The sequence below is a fragment of the Lissotriton helveticus genome, chromosome 3_2 (assembly GCF_964261635.1).
Source record: "Lissotriton helveticus chromosome 3_2, aLisHel1.1, whole genome shotgun sequence".
NCBI lineage: Eukaryota > Metazoa > Chordata > Amphibia > Caudata > Salamandridae > Lissotriton > Lissotriton helveticus.
This window is the reverse complement of record NC_136062.1, coordinates 63,583,602-63,604,797: the sequence shown is the minus strand read 5'-3', so window position 1 is coordinate 63,604,797 and position 21,196 is coordinate 63,583,602.

The following is a 21,196-nucleotide window of genomic DNA, read 5'->3' as shown; positions in this document are numbered from 1 at the left end:
GTGGTGTTATTTGGGTTATGCGGCAGGATTTACATTGTAACTACTGCCGGCTCGTATACGCGGTTTGGCGTTCTTCAGCCGTTACCCCGGTCCGGCTGGTGAGGCTGGGCTGGACCGGCGGCTTGTGTACATCTTTCTGGAAACACCGGCGGGGGGGCGCTCAGGATTGCAGAGCGCTGTTGGTGAAGAGACGAAGCTGTTGCGGTATGGCTCCTAAAAATCCTAGCTCTGGTGCGGTGCCTAAGGTTGCAAAACCAAAGACTCGAGCGATGACCGTGGCAACGGCAACAGCGGTCACGGAGGGGAGTGTATCAACAGAAGCAACCCGGGGTGCCGGTCTGAATACAACTCCTGTCATTTCAGACATCCCAAAACACGCTGGCTGATTTAGCATTGCCTGATACTGGTGTGCCCACATCTTCTAGGAAACAGACATCAACGGTGCATGCTGGGAGCTGTAGGACAGGAGCAATCTCGAAAATACCCGGTATGTTTAAGAAAAAGAATTTAGATTCCGCAAATGAAAGGCAAGACATTGATATAGGTTTGAACACCCTGCAGAGTGCTGTTTCTAATGCTGTTTCTAATACTGATTTGGTCGGAATTCAGAGTGGCAACAATATGGGAACTCTTAAGGACATAACTCTCTTACCTGGGTCTGATTTAGGCGAGCCGGTCCCCACGGTGTCTCTACCAGGGATTGATCTTGGTCAGTTTGTAGAAGAGCATGCCTCCCACAGTATCGAGCCGCTGAACACTCAAGAAGATCTCCCCGCCCTTCCCGTCTCTATTCATAGTCTGGAGCCACCTGAGGTTACTGGGGACACAGAGTCAATCGACTCAGCAAGTAACTTTTACTCGATGTCGGACCTATCTTATGCTCTGGAGTCAGAGAGCCTGGATGGGGATGAGGAATGGAGAGACGATTTAAGTGTTACTAGCCTAACCAGTTCAGTGCGAGATGGGCGGAACTCAGTAACTGAAGGGGATGGAGATAATGGAATATCCCTCTCTGCTAGAATGAATTGGGGGCTGAAGAGAATACTGTTCGCAAGGCTCCAGTTGTCATCGGTAGAGCTATCTCTACAAATCCAGGGGCTGGTAACAGTCAAGGCTCTCCAATATTGAGTACTATTGTGGCAAGTACTTTGGGGGAGCAGTCTCAAGTGTCTGAGATTACTTTAGGTATGCTCTATCAGGTTATGCTCCAACACCGAGAGGAAACTAAAACGGAGAACCTGCGCACGCAAGGGGCAGTACGAAAGCTCCAAAACAACCTGAGGCGAGTGGTGAAAACTTGTAATGAAACGTCAGCCAGAGTATTGGAGGCTAAAGGCAGGATATCGGCAATCGAAGATGCTATGAACCAACAAAAATCTCAGCTTTCCTCTCTGGATACATTAAGGGATGATGTTAATTGGAAGTTGATTGACTTAGAAAACAAATCCAGGCGGAACAACTTACGTGTCCTAGGAATGCCCAAAGGGAGTGAGGGGGCCAATGTTAGGCAGTTTGTTGTTGAGCTCTTTACGGAAGCCTTTCCGGAGTTATCCCAGTGGCAGTGGGACATGGAGCTTCAAAAGGCTCACAGATTCCCCTTTCAACAAAAGAAAGTCAGGGCTGCCTCTAACAACAAACCCAGAGCCATTCTGATTTGTCTAAATAATTTCCTGGCTCGAGAGGCACTTTATGACCTGGCTCGGCCGGATCGTAAACGAAAGGGGAAGGGAGTGGAATTCTTTGTTCGGCCGGACTACTGCCATGCCACAGTCCAACAGCACTGGCAGTTTCGTCAACTCATTCCATCCTTTCAAGCTAAAGGGGCCCAGGCTTTTCTTCTTAACCCCTCAAAACTTAAAGTAATACATAAAGAGAGAGCATATCACCTAACTGTGGAGAGTGCTGCTAAGGATCTATTAGCGTCTTTCTAACTTTATTCTATACTGCATTGTATATTGAATTGTTAAATCTGTGTTGATTTATGTATCATGCTTTACTTGTTTAAATCACTTTTCTTCTGAGGGGGCTTGTTGTTGAATACTCTAATTTAGCTTGCTTTTCTGGGTGATATGCCAGGAGATGGGAAGCAAACCGCGAGTTGCAAAATGCTTCTCTGGCCATCATCTTTAGGGACTCTTCAGTCCCTTTGCCTTATTTGGGTGGGGTTTGGGGTGGGGGGGGAGGGAGGGTACCAGAGGGAGGATGGGGTGGCACGGCGGAGGGGCAAGCAAGGTCAGAACCAGTAGTTTTAAGAGAGATAGTGGTTGCAATATGACTTGTCATTCTTTTTTTGTGTTTGGGATTGCAGAGCTCAAATTAATTAAAGTTCTAGTTTCTGATTTACTGTTTACATATCAAGTAAAATATCAGTATGGGTAAACTGAGGATTTGCTCCTGGAATATTTGTGGACTCAACAATAGGAAGAAAAGAGGGATTTGTGCACAAATAATTCAGAGTATGAGGATGGATCTATTATGCTTACAGGAATAACACCTGACATGGAATGACAGAAGCTGGTTTAACGATCTAGGCATGCAAGTACTGGGATGCACTCGTCAAGGCACTACTACAAAGGGGGTAGCAATCCTTATGAGAAGAGGACTGGGTTGTCTGAAATGTATTAAATCAGATCAGTATGGTCGGTGGGTAATAATTGAAATTTGTATAGATACTAAACTTTGGACTATTTGTTCGATTTATGGTTCAAATTCAGACGATCCAGACATTTTAAACTTTCTCAGCATAGAATTAGCTGGTTGGTCGGAGAAGGAAAATTTTGATATTCGGTCCGATTCGATCTATACTTGGTTAAAGAAAAAGACCTATAAAGCATTAGGAGGCTTAGTAAAAGAATTTGGCTTATGTGATGTTGGGTTTGCTAAAGAAACAACTCAATCGGGCTACACTTTTTTCTCTGCCCCCCATCAGAAATGTGTCCGTTTGGACTATTTTTTTGTTCCCTCAGGACTTATTAGCAATATTAATTATGAGATATTTCCTAGAATAATCTCAGACCACAACCCTATTGTGATAGAGATTAAAAAAGATTCAGGGTTTTCACATAATGTGTCCTCCTGGACGTTCGAGCGTAGATTGCTAGCAGACCCACTCTATATCGAGCATATGGGGAAATGGACTAAGGAATTTTTTTAGTTCAAGCGTGGCTCTGCTTCTACCCAAACGGTATGGGATGCTTTTAAAGCTGGGGTACCCAGGGAGACCTTGCCCTTCTCAATTAACAAGCAAAGTAAGTGTCGGGATAAGTTAGCTTCTTATTATAAGGCAGTGCAGGAGTGGGAAGCTAAATTAATTATAGCTATTAACTCTTCGCAAGATACTGAATATATTAAAACCAGTCTCTCTATACATAAATCCAGGTTATATGAGATCTTCGCTACAAAGCTTGCAGAACAGGTGGCAGTATTCAGATCACAGCTTTATGAAGTTGGGGAAAATTCAGGACGTATCCTGGCTAAAAAAATCAGGCAAAAAGAAGCATTTAATTGTGTTAATAAAATACAGGATGAAACAGGACAAATTCACGACCAGCCTGATGAAATTTTGGAGGTTTTTCGATTGTATTATAGTAAACTGTATAAGGAGGAAGCCTTATCCTATTCATCTGAATCTATTTTAAATTTTTGTGGTGTTGGTAATATTTCTAAATAAACCTCTACACAGGCGGCAGTATTAGATGAAGATATCACATTGGAAGAAATAAAGATGGCTATCCTCTCCCTCACTGCCGGTAAGGCTATGGGACCGGATGGCATCCTTCTAGAGTTTTATAGAGTATTTCGTCAGGTGCTAAAACAAGATTTACTTTCTACTTTTTTTGACGCTCAGAAAGGGATAGCACTAGTTTCTTGGAGACAGTCGACCATTATGGCCTTCCTTAAAAAAGACAAACTTCCTCTTTATCCAGCTCCTATAGGCCTATTTCCTTAATCAATGCTGATAGCAAGATCTTCTCAAAAATCCTGGCCTCCCGACTCTCAGGTACAATCTCCTCAATTGTATCGCATTGGCAACATGCCTTTATCCACAATCGGGATATTGCTGATCATGTCCGACGGGTGATTGTGTTAATGGATTGGGCTCAAGGGTCTAATACGGCGCTCGGGATCACCCTGTTGGATGCCGAGAAGGCATTCGACAGGGTGGCCTGGCCGTATCTCTGGGATCTGCTTTTATTGAAGGGCTTCGGCCCCCAGATGATAGCAGCCCTAAGAGCACTCTATGATTTTCCAACCTCCTGTATTAAAATTGGAGCGGAAAAATCTGCCTCTTTCGTATTTTTAGAGACACCCGACAGGGATTCCCGTCCTCACCACTTCTGTTCGCTTTATATATCGATATCTTTTTAAACAAATTGAATCAAGCGGAGGATATAGCCCCGGTACAAGTTGCCCGCACCAGCTATAGAGCCCTCGCTTACGCGGATGATATAGTAGTGACTACAACTGATATTCAGGGGGCAATCCCTATAATTGAAGATTTGGTGACCTAATTTGGTGCTTTCTCGGGTTACAAATTAAATATATCGAAAACCCAAATTTGATATGTAGGTCAGAATCCTCCTGCACAACTTAATACAGTGGCAGTAGCGACATACCTGGTATTAAAATTACTGCTCCAGTTTCTGCCATCCCAGAACTTAATTTAAACACAGCTCTGAAAAAAGCAATGACTTCGCTAGAACGTATCGATCATCCTTATCTATCCTTATACGGTCAGTGTAATGTTTTAAAAATGATGATTTTGCCAAAATTTCTATATATGTTCCGAACAATTCCCTTAGAATTTCCGCTTAGTTGGTTTAAACATTTAGAAAGGATGGCAGCCAGATTTTTGTGGAGTTACAAACGCCAGCGTAGATCTCATAAGAAAATGATGCTTCCAAAGGCCAGGGGTGGGTGAGGTATCCCACATTTTTTGTTTAATTATCTTGCATCGGTATTACAGTTTATTCCCCCGTTGATAATTGGTGTTAAGGCTCGAATTCCATTGAGTCATTCACCCTCAATATATGAATTTGCAATTGGAGTGGAGTGTCGAGGCTGCCTTCTTAAAATTGTAGGGTCCAGTTATTAAAAAAAAAACTAAATTCAAGACCTTAAAAGCTGCATATGGGGTATGGAGGATAATTAAGCGTCAAATGGGGATTCAGAAAATTTTGCTGTATACACCTCTTTCTTCCTCTAGCATTTTTCCCCCAGTTTTTCAAGATCATGTAATGATAAGATGGCGTAATTGTGGAATTTATTGTGTGGGCGATGGCAGAACGAGCAGTTAATCTCCTTTGCGGAGCTATTGGATAAGTATAACTTAACTGGCAATGATTACTTCAAGTATCTGCAGATTCATAGTATTTTTAATACTTTACGTTTGCAGGATTGCTCTGGTCTGCAGCGGAATTAGTGTTAATCGGGGTAACCTCTGATGTACCACCTGAAGGGCAGAGACATTTTTTATTTATTTGTATGGCAATATTGCGGGCATGTATTACTCAAGAATGGATCAATCCAGATCCCCCTTCCTTTCTTACTTGGAGAGCCCGTCTTCTAGCCACCTACAATATAGAAATGGCTATTTATAGAACAAAGGGCCGGAAAAAAAGAGATCTTGGTGTGAAGATCTGGGCGCCTGTCCGGCAGTGGATCCAAGGGGAGCTGGAATGAGCATGCTTTGTTTCCGGGGTACTTCAAATATTGCTGTGTGTAACTGTTTTCGTCCCTGCCTCTTGATATTCTTGTTGATTATGCACTGATGTAACTATGTAATGTCCATTTGTTTACTTGAGAAGGATTCACGATTTCTGTTTCCGCTGCTGATATCTCTCTCTTTCATGTTTTCCCTGTTATGTTTAAGAGTTCTGTCCTGCTTGCATTAAATGGGAAACTTAAAAAAAAAAAAGATGCAAAAAATAAAATAAGTGCAGGGTCAATAAAAGGGGCCCCTGCTGTTAAAAAAATTAGTGTGATTTATGGTGTCAGAGGTAACATGTTCTGTTGAAATTTATCATTTTGCTGAGATCATGCCATGGAAGAGTTGGTCCTATCCCATTACTGATCAGTGGCAGCTCACATATTACCTGCCTGCCATGGCATCCAGTGGGAGACGTATCATCCAGGGTTACCCGGTGATGGTCTGCAAACAATGGTGGGAGAGTGTACAGCTCCAGATGCAGAGGATTTTCGGGGTGGACCGTGACACCCTACAGCTAACACATTGCTGGGCCAATGTGGTTGCCAGGAAGTCTGACCTCCTAGACAATGTTGGCATAGGGTATTGCTCCACCAAATTGGAAGAAGGCGGTGGTGAAGGCCTTATTGAAGAAACCGTCCTCGATCCTATGGACTTCAATAATTATAGACCAATTTCTCTTCTCCCAAGCACCAGCAAGGTGACAGAAAAATTCATCAATGGTCAGTTGTCCAACTACCTCGAATCGAGGGGACTACTGAAACCTTCTCAAACAGGTTTCAGGCCGGGCCAGGGTACTGAGACGGCTATGGCCGCGGTTGTTGAAGAGGCCAGGAAGATCATCGATGCAGGAGGATCAGTAGCAGTGGTCCTCCTTGACCTGAGCACGGCCTTCGACACCGTGAACCATAGTACGCTGGTCCAACGGCTTAAGGATGTGAGAATCTCTGGATCGGCACTTGCATGGCTGAAATCCTTTCTGCACAGCCGATCATATCAGGTGGCGGAAGGCAATTACATTTCTGAGGTTACCCCAATATGTTGTGGAGTGCCGCAGGGCTCATCATTGAGCCCTACGCTATTCAACGTATACATGTCCCCACTGGAGAAAATTGTAACCCCTTATGGGATTAAATTACTGACATACGCTGATGACACTCAGCTCGTTGTGTCTCTCAGCCAACAGAATAATGTGGTCACTGATCTGTACTCGTGTCTGGGTCAGATAACCAGCTGGATGAATCAATCCCAGTTAAAACTTAATGGGGAAAAAACTGAAATAATGATCATGGGTAATCAGTCCCTTTTCCATCCGGAGAATTTGTGGCCCCCATGCATGGGTCCCCCTCCGACTCCAAAGTCAGACATTAAAAGCCTAGGGATATGGCTGGATCAAGGGCTCACACTTATAACTCAAGTAAGGAAAACGGCAGGAGTCTGCTTTGGACTACTCCGTACCTCCCGAAAAATCCTTCCCCTGCTTCTGGTTCAGTCCAGGAAGCTCCTAGTTCAGGGATTAATATTGGCAAGACTTGACTATGGAAATGCCCTTTACTTGGGTGTGCCCAAGAAAGTGACGACTAGACTACAAGTGGTTTCTAACGGGCACCAACAACCGATGCTCTGCTAAACCGGCTCTTCGGGCTCTCCATTGGCTGCCAATCTGTGAAAGAGTGCAGTTTAAGGCCCTTTGTTTGACCCACAAAATCCTGAACGGCAAAGCCCCACCCATCCTCAAAGATCTCATCGTCCCCTACATCACCAATAGGACACTTCGTTCCACGAATGCACACCTGACTCTGATACCCAAGATCAAGAGGGCGAGGTCAGGGGGACGTTTGTTTTCATACAACGCCTCCAAATTATGGAACTCGCTCCCTCTACAGATGCGGGCACAATCCAATCTTACTGCATTTCGTAAAGAGCTTAAGACCTGGTTATTCCCATAAGACTCTCACCACCAGTCGTTTATATCTATCTCTAGCGCTGGGACGCTCACGGGCAGCCACGTGCTCTATAAATTCTTAAATAAAATAAAATAAATAATAAAATAGATGTTGGTGGAGCAGTTGGTAAGTACACATGATTTGTCGGCTATCCTATGTGTCTCATGAACCCATTGATGATTTGAGGTAACAGTAAGTGTGGCTCACATGACTTTTGTCACAAAATAGCCATGACCCCATGCAAAAAACTGAAATGCAGTGGCTATAGTGATGGCATGATCTTTGCACTAAAGTATTGGTGACACTGAGAGGGCAACACAGGTATCCGTGTCCCTGCAGGTGATACAAATGAATCCCAGGAAAACAATGAGCTGATGTACATGCCTATAGCCCATCTAGACAGCTCATATGATGACATAGCAGGTAGTGCAGATCTGTTCCAGAGCTACTAACCTCACAACCAGCATTCATCAGGTACATTTGCGATAGGCCATTACAGAACATATGTTACACTTGCACTGCTGGGATGCCACTTCTTACATTGTCAAAAGTGATGCACAGGCTGAAAAATGGCCTTATAATAGTAGTCCATGATCTTCCATGGCATACCTCCCATACCTCCCCTGGGTTGACAAGCATTAATGAGGCGTGCCATGGCAAACACCGCTTAGCTAAGCTTTAAATGTGGCAAAGCACATTTCTCTGGTCTTAAATAGTATTTGCCATGTAAAAGGTAAGGTTCCTTGATGCCTACTATAGCTATACTGTGCTTTTTACTGGCTTACCTGACTACATACCTCTGAATGCATAGCAAAGGCCACATGCTGCCGCTTCAGGGCCTCATGGAGGAGTTTTTGAGGCCATATCCACTTAAGCTTTCCTTGAATATAAGACTCACATAGCACATGCCTCTAGTATGAGAGGCCCAATGTATATCAGATGGGAGCCCGCTCACACGGCACTGTATCCAAGGCTATGCTCGTCAAAATATAACACATCTCATCCTATCCCATATGTGTAATTGTTCAATTGTGCTATTGCAAATGTAGGGATGCATGGAAAATGTGTGAACAATATCATGTAATCAGCAGCACTGACAGGTGCAGAATGCACCTAACTTAGCAAGCAAGTACGTATGATGTGAGATGTACGTGGCGTACTCATTTCCTGGTGTCAGAATTTAAGAGGCCTGGGTATTGCAATACCTTATCTGAGTATGGTATGGGATTTATGTAAATGCAGAGAATCATCAAAGTCAGCCACCATAGTGAATTTTGGTAGTGATGAGGTTCATGACCTGGTTCCGCATTTGGCAACTAGTGCATGTTTGGCTCTGCTGTGCTTGTGGTAAATATCAAATATGTGTTTTAAGTTTACTAATGTGTTTTACATGTTATGTCTTTTTTATTTTTACATATATAAGTTTAAACATTAATTTAGAGGATACATACATTAGTCTTATAAATAATCACTTCATTCAACCCACATCCCACACATCCCTTCAGTCAGTCATTTCCAATTCACACATCGCACACATTCTTTATTCACTCGAGTCATATCACACTTCAATTGCCAGTTGTCAAAGATGAGTCAAATCCCGTGAGGTCTCAGAGAAGATTCGAGACTAGATGGCAAGATTGCGGGACTGTCTTGAAGCGCCAACGCGCGTTTCGGTGTTCGGCCAGATCTTGGGCCACACTTTCATCAGGGCACGGAGTAGTGGTAGGATGGGGGGGGGGGAGAAGAGAAGGTCAACAACACAAATCTGCAAAAGTTAAAACATTATTTTTAAACACATATATATTTCATAATATTTACAACATACCCATAAGGGTCAATGTCAAAGTCAATATAAAGACCTTATTTCACATCAGATATATCTGGTCATACATGGTGAGCTTAGGACTGGAACATATTATAAATGCATTACTAGAGATAAAAAGACCGGGAGCCAGACACAAAGGGACAAAGGATATTAGAAAAACACAAGCTGAGACATTAGCAGTGTAAAGGACAGTAGTTAAAGAAACAGACCGTGAGTGGGTCACCACAAAACAACAAGGTAGGGACCAGATCCTTAAATCCCACACAGCTCGATGACTCGCTCTCATTTTCCCTCACGTTGTAGGTAGGGGCCAGCTCTAATGGGGGTTATTATCCACATGTATAGAAGGTATGGTCAAATTCCAAAACCTACCTCACGGTTTCAAACAAATATTAGATTTGCGGCGCAATCAATAATTCCAGGCTCTCCACAGAGTTCAGGTCACAAAGTTATGTAGGGACCAGGGCAGTAGCAGATCAGGGTAGAAGCGTGTCTGCCACTTCAAAACCTGAGGGGAGAGTAGTGCTGTGTGACTTGTCAGATTCACTGTGCATCCCTATCATAAATAAACTTTTCAACGAAGATAAATAGGTCAGGAAAAGTGGATGTTAAGTGTTGCATGTTTATCAGCCTCTGTCTTCTGTCAAAGAAGACACATTGCCAATCTGGGATGGACCACACAGTAGAGATTTGACAGAGAAGCCATAATCACAGTGGCAGACTATGCGAATATATGTGATAGTGGACACACATTTGAACATGGCTGTGGTTGTCGAGTGCCTGTAAAATGCACATTCTATGATATCAGGAGCATATAATGAGTGGTGGCATGGTCCACCATAGAATTACAAAAGTCCACAGAGGAGAAGTTTGATATGCCTCTGTGTGATATGAGGTACGTATCCCGTGTCCATTGTTACATATCATACCTGCCAAGTGTTAAGTTTAGTTAGCAATGTGCCTTGATATGGGTCCTTGCCATGTCAGTTACAATACAATACAATGTTGTAAGACAATACATGTACTTTGCATATATTGCAAATTGTATTGTGGCAAATACCTATGGCATAAAGACCAGTGCAGGATACAGAAGGCACATAAATGTACTGTAATGTACTGTAAAGGTGATATGTACCATTTAATGGGTACCTAAGAGCATCGTTACCAAACATACTCAATACTGACATGATCATAACTAGATGCGCCATGGTGTTGCAATTGCATTGTGCAACAAATACCCTGACTTTGTAAATAGGGCTTAGTAAATCTAAAATTATGTGTAATAGGCATGTTATGCTCACTCTAACCTGCACGATGAATTAAGGCTGTAGGGGCTGCTACCTTACATGCTGTGTAAATAATATTGTTTCATGATGTTTGTACGTGTTCTTTGTCACCCTTTGACTAACAGTTATCCTTATTGCTTCAACAGTATTATGACCCCACAGCAGCTGAGGCAGCATAACATATGAAAGGAGTGTTACGGCCACCTCAGACGAGTTGCAAAGGCACACAGGACCATGAAGAAACATTATGAGGTAGAGAAGAATCAGGGAAAATGGAAAAGCTTTTCTCTAGGACCATCAACCCAGAAGGAGAGAAGCTCAGGCAGGATTGGACAATCAGCAGCCGTACCCAATCCCTCCACCAGTGGACCATCCCAACCACCTGGCCCTAGGCACACAGTGCAAATCATGTGTTCACATACACTACCTCTGTGTGAGTACATCATGCAATGTGCCTCGGAGGGATATTGAGGTCCAAAGCATCAATTGGGATGTTTTTGGACTCACACACTGTTTGATGCCCCATACCTACTCATATTTGCAGCATTTACTTGTCAGTCCAATGTTTTATGCTTGCTAGTAACCATGGGTTATGGCACATGACAACAGTTGAACTCCAAGCTTGCAGCATTGAGTGAGCACTTGCTAGTCAACACACAAATAGCGTTCACAAATATGTTACACTCTCACTGCCTAGCATTTTCACTGGCTCCACAGAAACATGTCCCTTTGGCAAGTAGTTGGTGTATTTGCCTCACAGAATGGCCAAGGGATAACCTGGTCCTGTGTCCTACAGACAGATGATACACAAGTAGTTCTAAGTGCATTTATTTACATGTGCAAATGTTGAAGTGGTTCACAGATAAAGTTTGTCCAGGAGTTCTTGGAAGGTGTCCTGGTCACTAATTTGCATGTTCGCATCCCATCATCGCTGAAGTCCAGTACAGGCTGCTGGCCAATGAGAGGGAGAATTGCTACTGCTGAACTCTCTTAGATGTTGACATGAGTAATCTAGTTGAGAAATCAAGGTGCAATACATTTCACTTTCAGGGGCATATTTAGGAGGAAATGGCACAGGATGGCTCTGCGGCAAATTTTGCAGTACTGCATCATTTTAAAAATGCAGGGTTGTGGGGGGGGGCAAGATGGCGGACGCAGCAGCGTCCGAGTGAGCAGCAGGCGTAGTGCTATCGCCTATAATCGCTTTCCCACTCGCTATTCTCGCTATTCCGCTTCTTGATTTTCTACGGGGATACTGAGTGCGGACTGTGCGGTACTGAATTTGGAAGCAGAGATTGAGATTGTTTGAGGCTGTCCAGGGCTCTGAGAGTGATTGACGGAAGCGGAGAGTTCATGACCTTCAGAATTTTACCTGGGCGGAGTGAAGTCATGCCGATGCCCCGAGCCTGAAGCGCACCTGAGCGGAGTGAGGTAGTGAAGCGCTGGGCGTGTGTGAATCCAGGCTTCTACAGAGGAGATACGCTCGGCTGGATGGCGTCGGCGAAAACTGAGGTTGCTTTGGATTGCTATGGATGGGCGGTGTGGCGTACTGCTTTGGAGCTATGGAGAGGAGTGGAATTGAGCGGGATTGACACGCCCGGGGCAAGTCCTGTGGCGTTTCTTTTGGTGTTTTCTTTCACCCACTGCTCTGAGCTACCAGAGAAGAGTGGCCTGGCGTGGAACAACAGAGACTCGAGGGCCATCACGGAATAAAACTATACCTGGTCAAATACGGAGTAAATACTTGTGTGCGGGCTGTGGAGAGCACTGGGAAAGTACTGGGGATGAATTAACACAAAGCCTGAGTGACCACGATATCTAGCAGTGTTCGTGTGAGCAGTGGCGGCACCAGGGCTCATGCACGGAGGCGCATTTTGAAATCCACAGTAATCTTGCGAGGGCATTTAAATTACTGTTATTGTCATTGCTCTACCTACCTGGAATGCGGCTGGACTTGTGGTGTAGTTTTCGACGTTCCCTTCAGGGTGCTTGGCGTCTTCCAGTTGCTACCTTAGGGAGGAGCCGGTGCTCGGACTCTGGATTTGGTCGAGGTCGAGGAAGAAAACTGAGCGCAGATAATACAGTATTAGATACAGTACCAGATCAATTCCAATCAGCTGTGAGAGGGCGGCAGACTCGGCGCCGGCTCTATCAGGGAGGAGGAGGTAAGATGGCTCCCAAAAATCCTGCGCCGGCCCAGTATCCAAGACGCAAAAACTGGGCTGAGTACGGGTGGAGGCAACGCTGAATCTGGTGAGGGGGGCCCGTTATCAAATCTGGGTACTACCATAAATCAGGGAGCAAATTTGGGGGCAAATAATATCTCGACCCAAGTGAACATGCTCCCGGGTATTCAGACAGGCAGTAGCACACATGCCGTACCGGGGCATTCTGGGACTTGCAGTTCGGGCGCGATTTCAAAAATACCTGGAATGTTTTAAAAAAAGACTCAAAATACGGGAAAGGATATCTCCGTACCTACTAGTAACCAGGAGAATGATGATACTCTTAACATTCCCCAGCATTCTAATAACCAATCAAATAACCACTCTACCATCCCCAATGAGCCTTTTGATCCACCTCCAGCAGCAAGCAGTGGCAACCTGGGACATAAAGCTGTTTCTAAAGCGGGACATAAGTTGGTGCCGGGCAGATCCCTACCGGCTCTATTCCTTCCTTCCTTATCTGCCACTGCAGTCCAAGTGCAAGAATTATCACAGGGATTATCACAGGGACCACCTTATACAGGCAATAATCAGGCAGAAATGATTCCTTCGGGGATGCAGATTCCATCGACTCGGCAGGGAATTTTTATTCAATGTCGGATTTATCAACTGCTTTGGAATCTGAGAGCCTTGACGGTGAATGGAGGGATGATGGGAGCATGAATAGCTCAATGCATGAACCAAGGAGCTCACTTGATGAAGAGGTTGGAGAGACTGGGGAGGAGAGGAGAACACGGTAATTACAGTACAGGTTGATAATGAAGGCTCTCCATTAACTACATCTGTAGATATCCGAGATGATGTGCAGCCCCCCGTAGTCACAATGGACATATTATATCAGGTCATGCTCCAACATAGAGAGGAGACAAGGGCGGAGAACTTGCGCACACAAAGCGCTGTTCGTAAGATGCAAAGCAATTTAAGGCGTGTGGCCAAGTCATGCAGTGAGATGACTACCAGAGTTGTCGAGGCGGAAGGCAGGATTTCGGCAATTGAGGACACCTTAGTGCAGCAAAAATCGCAGCTATCATCTCTGGAGGGTCTGCGGGAAGAGGTTTACTGGAAACTGATTGACCTTGAAAATCGATCCAGGCGGAACAATCTTGCAATCCTGGGTATTCCCGAAGGGAGTGAGGGGGGGATTGTCAGACAATTTGTTATTAAACTCTTCGCGGAGGCCTTTCCGGAACAATCTCATTGTAAATGGGAAGTGGTGCTACAAAGGGCCCATAGGTTCCCTTTTCAAAGGAGTACTAGATCTGATGCAAATATTAAAACTAGAGCTATAATGATTAGCCTAAACAATTTTTTGGCTAGAGAAGCTCTTTATGATCTGGCTAGACCGGATCGTAAACGGAGGAGGACTACTGCCATGCCACTGTTCAACAGCGCTGGCAATTTCGGCAATTAATTCCATCTTTCCAGGCTAAGGGCACCCAGGCCTTTCTCCTTAACCCCTCTAAATTAAAAGTAGTTTACAAAGAGAGGTCATATTTTATGACATCAGAGGGGGCTGCTAAGGTGCTATTGGCTTCATTTTGATTATTATATTGATGAACTGGTCCGAAGGGCTTTTTTCTGTCTGCATACTGTATGTTGATGTGTCTTTTTCCCAATGTTTCAAATAGAGCCGGAAGAAAAAAACTTTTTTTGTTTTTTTTTCCTTTGCATTTTTTTGTTTACTTATAGATAAGATGCTAGTATGGCAACTGGTGGTGTGTTGTTTATGATAACCAAAATGGTATACTCTTGTGGGAGGAGAGTGGGAAGCGAATGGCAAGGCACAAAATGCTTCTCACATCATCGATGTTAGGGACTAGTCAGTCCCTTATGCCCCTGTTGGGTTGGGTTTCAGGAGGGTGTTGTTTGTGGGTGGGTGGGGAGGGGAGCAACGGGGGCAAGTATGGTCAGGAAAATAAGAACTGAGAGCAATGGTGATGGGTTAGAATATTTAAATGTAAGCATGAACATTTTTGTTAGTGGTTTGATACAGATTCAAATAGATACACTGAGGGGTTTAATATTGCTGTGTAAAAATTCTTTATTAAGATGGAAATTTGAGGATTTGTTCTTGGAACATATGTGGTCTCAATGACAGGAAAAAAAGGGGGTTTGTGCTCAAATAATACAGACCATGAGGATAGACCTACTATGTCTTCAGGAAACGCACCTCACTTGGAATAACCGGCATTTATTTAATGATTTGGGGCTGCATTTATTAGGATGTACTCGTCAAGGTACCACTACAAAGGGGGTGGCGATCTTTATTAAAAGGGGCCTGGGACATCTTAAACGTTCTTAGGTTGACCAATATGATCTATGGATGATTGTACAGATTACAATATACGGTAATGTTTGGACAATAAGTTTTATTTATGCCCCAAATTCGGATGATCCTGATATTCTGAATTTCTTAAACTTAGAATTAGCCGATTGGCCATCTCCTTTAGTATTATGTGGGGATCTGAATATTCATTTGGGGGGCGGTTTGGATATACAGCACGACTCAATATATCCTGGTCTTAAAAAAAAATCATATAAAGGCTTGGTCTTGGATTTCGGCTTGTCTGACGTGGGGTTTGTAAAACATCCTTTATCACCAGGTTATACATTCTTTTCAGCTCCGCACCAAAAGTTTGTCCGGCTTGACTATTCTTTTATAGATACCGGACTTATTAATTATACTCTGTTTGAATTGTTTCCTAGAATAATTTCAGACCACAATCCGGTGCTGATAGAGGTCAAATTAGAGGTAGGATCTAATCCAGAAGTAAAATCATGGTCGTTTGATCGCAAATTGTTGGCTGACCCACTATATATTGAGTCGATGGGCAATTGGATAAAGGAGTTTTTTGAGTTTAACAGAGGAAGTGCCTCGATTCAAAATGTGTGGGACGGTTTTAAAGCCGGGGTCTGCGGGCAGACACTAGCATTTTCAATTAAAAAACGAAGAGATATTCGGAATAAACTTGATGGATATTTTAAGGCAGTACAGGAATGGGAGGAGAAGTTGGTGACAGCTATTGGACTATCCCAAGACGCAGAACATATTAAAAGCACTTTAGCTATACATAAATCAAGGCTATAAGAAGTATTTGCGACGAAACTGGCTGAGCAGATGGCAATTTTCAGATCACAGGTTTATGAAGTAGGTGAAAACTCGGGTAGTATCCTGGCTAAAAAAATAAGTCAAAAGGAGGCTTATAACTCCATTAATGCAATACAGAATGAGGCAGGTCAGATATATAATAAGCCAGAAGAAATTCTAGAGGTATTTAGACAGTTCTATTCTAAGCTTTATGAGCAGGATCTTACAGGTTATACTAGTGATTCAATGGTGCATTTTATAACTGCAGATAATATCTCAAAACTATCCACTGCTCAGACACATATCTTGGAATCTGATATTACCTGGGAAGAAATTGAGGAGGCCCTGATGTCTCTTCCGGCTGGTAAAGCCATGGGACCTGACGGTATCCCGCTGGAATTTTTCAGATTATTTAGATTGTTACTGAAATTTGATTTGGTGACTACTTTTTTGGCAGCACAGAAAGGTGCAGCGCCAGCCTCATGGAGACAATCTATAATCATGGCGTTTCTTAAAAAAGACAAACCTCCTCTCAATCCGGTGTCTCGAATGGCGGGGGTAATATCTTCCATAGTTTCCCGTTGGCAGCATGGGTTTATTCCCAATTGAGATACTACCGATCATGTCCGGAGGATTATTGCTCTCATGGACTGGGCACAAGGCACTAACACAGCTATAGGGATCACCCTGTTGGATGCCGAAAAGGCATTCGACAGGGTGGCCTGGCCCTACCTTTGGGATATTTTATCCCTAAAAGGGTTTGGCTCGCGTATGGTTATGGCCCTGAAAGCTCTTTATGAATCACCATGCTCTTGTATCAAACTTGCCTCAAATAAATCTAATTTGTTTTCTATCTCCCGTGGTGCACGGCAAGGCTGTCCCGTTTCTCCGCTCCTTTTCGCAGTTTATATCGATATTTATTTGAATGAATTGAATTTAGCGATGGATATACCCCCAGTGGAGGTTGCGGGTATTAGTTATAGAGCGTTAGCCTACGCGGATGATGTGGTAGTGGTGACCACAGATATTGTAAAGGCTTTGCCAAAGATTGAGTCGCTCGCCTCTCAGTTTGGTGCCTTTTCAGGCTATAAATTGAATGTGTCTAAGACACAAATATTATATGTCGGACAGGATCCCGCTTCACACCTTAATATAGTGGCTGTGGCAACTTATTTGGGAATTAAGATCACGACCCCGATTACAGCTATTCCTGAAATAAACTTTGACCCCGTTATAAAGAAGGCTAATTCCACATTGGAGCGTATTGATCATCTACATTTGTCACTACACGGGAGGAATAACGTTTTAAAGATGCTAATACTGCCGAAATTGTTATTTTTATTTAGATCAGTGCCCCTTGAATTTCCTCTTAGCTTTTTTAAGCAACTAGAGAGGATGACTGGGAGATTTTTATGGAGCTACAAATGCCATCGGAGAGCCTATAAAAAACGGATTCTTCCGAAGGCAAAAGGGGGGTGGGGTGTACCACACTTTATTTTTTATTTGGCGACGGTATTACAGTTCATTACACCTTTAATAATAGGTGCTAAAGCTCCAATACTAGTATCGCACTCTCCATCTATATATGAGTTTGCTCTAGGGGTAGAGGCCCGTGGCTGCCTGTTGAAAAATGTGGAACCCAGTTATTACAAAAAAACAAAATTCAAAATTCTACATGCAGCATACCGGGCCTGGATTTTAATCCGACGTCATGTAGGGATACCACGAATCTTGAGATACACTCCTTTGGCCTCTCAATATATCTTTCCTTCTGTTTTCAGAGATCACACAATGGTGAGATGGCGTAATATTGGTATTAGTTCCCTTGGTAATTTATGGCAGGACAATGGTATGATATCCTTTACAGATCTTTGTCTTAAGTTTAGTCTTACAAATATGGATTATTTTAAATATCTTCAGCTGCATAGTTTTTTGAATACCCTAAATTCTTTGGAAAGTTCGGGACTTCATAAGATTCCCTTGATTGATAGTTTCTATTATAAAAAAAGGATAGGTTTCTTTTACAATTTATTACTTTCTTTGTATCCAGATGATCTACCGAATATCCAAGAGAGATGGGCTCAGAAGTTAGTCACTGATAATGTTATGGTAGAGGACTCCATTTTTTTGGCTAATTCTATTTTGCTGTCAGGTAGAACTCGTACACAACATTACATGGTTCTTTGTGACCTCTACTACACGCCAGCAAAAATCTTTTCTGGTACACTATGTAGCAGATGTGGAATGCCAGCTGCTGATACAGTCCACATGTTTTACTCCTGCCCTAAATTAACCTCCGTTCTGCTGGCAATTCAAACCTTTTTAGTTCTACTGCTCGGAACTCCAGTAGAATTAACAGCTGAGCTAGTATTGATAGGGGTAACTGCAGATACAGTGGCAGAAGAGAACAGAAATTTGCTATATATATCAATGGTGGTTTATCGGGGCTTTATCACTCAGGAATGGATCAGTCCAGAACCTCCATCCTTTTTCATATGGAGGACCCGGCTTTTAGCAATGCACAATCTAGAACATGCCATTCATAGAACAAAGGGGCGAAAAAAAAGAGCCTTAGGAGTGAAAACCTGGGCACTGCTTCAGCGGTGGATATTGGGAGAACTGGGATAGGGGTATTTCTGGCATTTTTATACTTTAGTCTGCTAAAGTGATATAAATCGCATCTCAATGTAAAAATGTTTTGCTTTATTTTGAACTACTTCTTGAAAGTCTCAGCTTTATTTGTTTGTTATATTTTCTCATTTTTGAAATTTTGTCTATTGCTATTGTATATAATGCCTGTTTCAATCAGTTGTATATTACTTGCAATTTAATGAAAAATGCTTGTAACCTGACCAGATTGCAATAAATAAAAAAATGCAGGGATGCCATGCATTTACATGAATTTGGTGCACCCCTGTGTTTACCCTTAGTGCCTGCTCAAAACATAGCTGCCTGCCACCAACACAGACACCCATGTGCCATAGTACAAGGGTGCCTGTGTTGCAAGAATGATTGTTTATGTGCAGTAACATTTGCTTGCACATAAACAATCAATAATGGGGGTGTCGCCAGGCTGCCGACCGTGATGGCAGTGCAGTACTGAAGCTACGCCGGGTAATCCCAAAAAGCCTGCCTCATCCGATCTTCAATCTTGCATAAAATGTGGTCAAACATCCATCGTGCATGAGGGAAGACAGGCAGGGCTTATTGTGCGGTATGGAGAGCCTGAAACACCGGCATCAGCGTGGGAGTGAGCTTTTAAACCTGAGACGCCCAGCACTCGATCAACGCAAATGTGGTATGGTACTAAGTGTGTACTTTGAAGCACCCATCCACTGCAATCTACGGCTGCCCCATCCAGTTTAAGGATGCCCAGCAAGCCCAGGCGACTCCGAGGTGAGTGGGTCACAGGCTCAAGCCCCCCTGGTGTGCCTTCACCCCCTGCGAATCACCTATGCACTACCAGCCCGTTTGGCTCTCAGAGGCTCACGGCGTCAGGGGCAGCGGTTGAGCCTGGGGCCAGCCACCCAGCTGAACTGGCTGGTTTAGAGGGGCACCAGTGACTAGTGCTTGCCCGCCCACGCTGTAAGGAACTAGGCAGTGCGGCTGCTGTGGAGATATCGCAATACCATGCAAAGCAAAGGAGATGCCTGGTCCCTGATGAGGCACAGCCCTCATTGTAACTTAGATACTCACCTCCTTTTCCCACTCCTCATATCGCTTTGAACTAGTGAGGAGAACTCACTGATGTGTGGCACCCTAAAATGTTTAATGAAGACTTGAGTGTTGTGGCAGGACATTGTGGAGGGTTCCCTAAGGCCTCCTTCTCCTTCCACGCTCTGCTGATCCTGGGTGGCGTAGCGGCCATTACTGACTCGCTGACAGGCTGGGACTGAATTGGCTGGCTCCCACTGGTGGGCACCCAACTGGGAAGCATCTCTGCTACCATCTAGTCTGGTAAAATAAAGAATGGGACGGAAAGACGCAAAGCAAAGGTTGCTGCAGTTTAATAAACCTGCTGAAAACCCAGCAAATCCCGGAACTAAAATGGCTGAGGGTGGAATGGATGTGGCTGGCACGGGCAATGCTTCTACTGGACCTGGTGCACTTTTGCAAGAACTGAGGTCCAGCTTCAGGGCACTAGATTGCCGATTTGATGCCCTAGATGCAATGGGGACCAAACTAGATGCCCATGGCAAGCACCTTGATAACGCGGAGGATAGGATCTCCGATCTGGAGGGTGGGGCGGCCCAATCCACAAAATGCTTAGACCGAATGAAAAAGATCCACAAAGACGTTGCCATAAACAATGAAGATTTAGAAGTACAAAGTAGGCAGAATAACATCCGCATTCTTGGAGTTCGTGAATACACCAATACCGGCTGCATGGATCTATTTGATACCAGCGCGTTTATTCTTCCTGAGGCGAAAAGCCGGGAAGCATCATTATTGCACATTCAAATAGCGTAAAAAGTGTGATTTTACTTTTTCTACTGTTCTTTGCTTTTTAAACTTTTAAAAACTTGCCTATTTGCACTTACTTTATTGTGACACTGGTCACACTGTTTTCTGCTCCCTCCTCGGACCGCACAGCAGATTGAACGCTGTGGCGGCTCGAACCGGGGTCAGCCGCCATCTTAGGGAGGTGCAGGGATCGCGGTCTAGGCTTTCAGACCCTCCCGCCCTCCCGGGGTACTTAAACGCCCTACCTGCACTGACTGGTGATTGATACCAGCGCGTTTATTCTTCCTGAGGCGAAAAGCCGGGAAGCATCATTATTGCACATTCAAATAGCGTAAAAAGTGTGATTTTACTTTTTCTACTGTTCTTTGCTTTTTAAACTTTTAAAAACTTGCCTATTTGCACTTACTTTATTGTGACACTGGTCACACTGTATTCTGCTCCCTCCTCGGACCGCACAGCAGATTGAACGCTGTGGCGGCTCGAACCGGGGTCAGCCGCCATCTTAGGGAGGTGCAGGGATCGCGGTCTAGGCTTTCAGACCCTCCCGCCCTCCCGGGGTACTTAAACGCCCTACCTGCACTGACTGGTGATTGATACCAGCGCGTTTATTCTTCCTGAGGCGAAAAGCCGGGAAGCATCATTATTGCACATTCAA